Source organism: Ranitomeya imitator, chromosome 2, assembly GCF_032444005.1.
Source record: "Ranitomeya imitator isolate aRanImi1 chromosome 2, aRanImi1.pri, whole genome shotgun sequence".
Classification (NCBI taxonomy): domain Eukaryota; kingdom Metazoa; phylum Chordata; class Amphibia; order Anura; family Dendrobatidae; genus Ranitomeya; species Ranitomeya imitator.
The window spans coordinates 127,353,945-127,356,862 of record NC_091283.1 but is presented as its reverse complement, the minus strand read 5'-3'; positions in this window follow the sequence as shown (position 1 = coordinate 127,356,862).

Here is a 2,918-nt window from a genome sequence, read left to right as displayed (position 1 = left end):
CAGCAATACGTTTTTTTGCAGCAAAAAAACGCCTCTAGAAATTACTACATGTTGCATTTCCGCAACAAAACGCAAGCATAGAAACGACGCATGCGTCGTCAAACGCGGCAAAACGCATACGCCTCGGACCACCACCTCTCCAAAATGGCTTGAAAACACTAAATGTCTCATGTTTTTAGGCAACTTTATGTTGTGCAATCATTTTTTGAAATTTGAAGGCGTTGTACCCACTTTCATGGATGGGACCCAATGCTTCTGACTCTTTTGAATGGATTGGCATAAATCGCTTGGATGTCGCTCATAGTTTTCCAAGTGCAGTGGCGCATGTGCTGGACTGGTGCTTCCTAGAGACTGGATCCGGGACTGTCGTTCTTGTGTTCGGCTCCAGCGGCCATAGCGCCACTGATCCAAGCGTCCATCATTAGAGCCTCATAGTCCCCATAGTGGTCACGTGCACACACAGAACTGCAGGACATGTTCTCTATACTCATCCTCTACCCTCTTATGTGTACAGAGACAAGGAATTCCATTTACTAAAGCAAGATTCATTTTATTGTAGTAATGCATTAGGACAATCAGACCTGGGTAATTCCATAGCTGAGCTATAATACATTTCTTCTACCAGGGCCTGCGATCTATAATAAGTCTTCTAATAAGACCTGTGTGCAAATATCAGAAAGTTGTGCAACCCATCAGTATCCAAAGAGTAAGCTTCTGTTAAAGGTTCACACTGAGTTAGTGCAGTCCGTTCAACACATCCGTTAAACGGACTGCACTAACGCAAGTGCCGGCGTTTGCACAGCGCTAGCGCAGATAGAGCATCTGCTAGCTCCATCTGCGCTAGCAGTGACGGACCCGGAAACGCTGCAGTCCGCGTCTCGGGTCCGTCACTCAATGACAGCACATCGCTAGCGCACGCCCATTGTGGGCGTGCGCTAGCGATGCGTCCGCCATTGAAAGTAATGGCGGCGTTAACGGACTACGTTACACCGCGTTATGCCGTTATGTCATTAGTTTATACCCTTTGGGCCGATAGACTTCATCTACTGTGCTTTCAAGTAACTGTTCAGAATAAGAGTGACAGTGAAGGAGCTGCACACCTAAGGCACATGGAGATACTTCAAATATTATTTATTGACGATATTCCATGTCCATTGGTTACACCGCAGAAAGTACTGAATTCTGTAACTTTTCGGATGAAAACCCTTCATCGGACATATAGGCTATGTTCACTGCATAGAGGCCAAGGGTATCCATGGTGCAGGGTGGCTTCCCCCAATCACTGTGGTCTTGATGCAGCTGGATCCTGGTTATTCCCACCCTGCACCCTGCATCCCCCTGGCCTATGTGCAATGAATATAGCCTATACAGCTGAAGAATGGTTCTTACCGTTATGCAATACTGTACTTACCATGGTGCAACCAATGGATATGAAATACTGTCAATAAATCCAATTTGAAGCATCTCCACGTGCCTTTAGGTGTGCAGGTCCTTCACTCTTTCCTCTGTTGGTCTACAGCAGCTCATTGTCCTGTGTACATGAGGAATAACAGTATATTTGGCCATCATGTGACTTCTGTTCTGCATTCTCACCAGGGTTCCCCTCTGTAGGGTGTATTTGTAACATCCAGTCCACTGCTTAATGGGGGGAGGAGATGAGCTGCAGTGATTTCTTCCATAGACAGCACAGAGAGGGGGCTTCCTGCTCTTCATTCACTTTTCAGTTCACAGAGACCAGCTGCAGCAGCATGAAGGACATTATGCAGCAGAACTGAGCTGTCTTGTTCTGAAGTCCAAATGAAGAAAAACGAAAGTGCACTCACCGGTCTTGAAAACTCTGATCCTTTATTTAGAAAATGTGCAGGTAACCATAGGGAGAACGTGGACAGAAAGGACGACGGCCGTTTCGCGCTGCCACGCTTCTACGGGTCCTGATGCCGAAAGGAAATTAGGAAGCACCCTTTAACTTCCACAATCAAAAGGGAACTCCCACCTGACGGCACCATGAAAGTAAAAACCAACCCACCAACAAGTGAAACATCGATAACAAAACATATTAGGACAAATTGAAAGGAACAAAAGTTGCAGTTGCAGAAATATAAGAGACTTGTTAGTCCGTAATTGTTTTGTGAATGATCAAGCAACTTGGCAAAACCATTCGTCCGCTTTTTGTCAGGGTGAGGGAGCACTTCAACTCCATCCGGACGGGAAAAGGAGCCCCTAGACTTATTAGTCATGTTAGACAAGTTCATGCAGGGAATATTAATATACTGCAGTTTGCGGGACTGGAACAAGTCACTTTGCCGCAACGAGGAGGGGACCTCCACAGACTCCTTTTGAGAAGAGAGGGTAAATGGAGCCTACGTACTAATGCAATGGGCCCTTTGGGCTTAAATGAGAAGATTGATATGGCAATGTTTTGTAACTATTCTTTTTGTTTAATTTTGTTATAGATTGGGCATTTCATATTTTGTGCTTTGTTTTTTTGTTGTTTTTTTGCTATTTTATCAATTTGTCCTAATATGTTTTGTTATCGGTGTTTCACTTGTTGGTGGGTGGGTTTTTACTTTCATGGTGCCGTCAGGTGGGAGTTCCCTTTTGATAGTGGAAGTTAAAGGGTGCTTCCTCATTTCCTTTCGGCATCAGGACCCGTACAAGCGCGGCAGCGCGAAACGGCCGTCGTCCTTTCTGTCCACGCTCTCCCTATGGTTACCTGCACATGTTCTAAATAAAGGATCGGAGTTTTCAAGACCGGTGAGTGCACTTTTGTTTTTTTTTCATTTGGACTTCAATACATTACTGGATTTAGTGCACCCGAGTGTCTGTTATAGGCATATACAGCACAGCAGCGGCACATAGCTGTGGTACTGCTGGGATTTTTGGCAGCAGGGGTGCCGTGTATTTTCTCTTTTAATTTT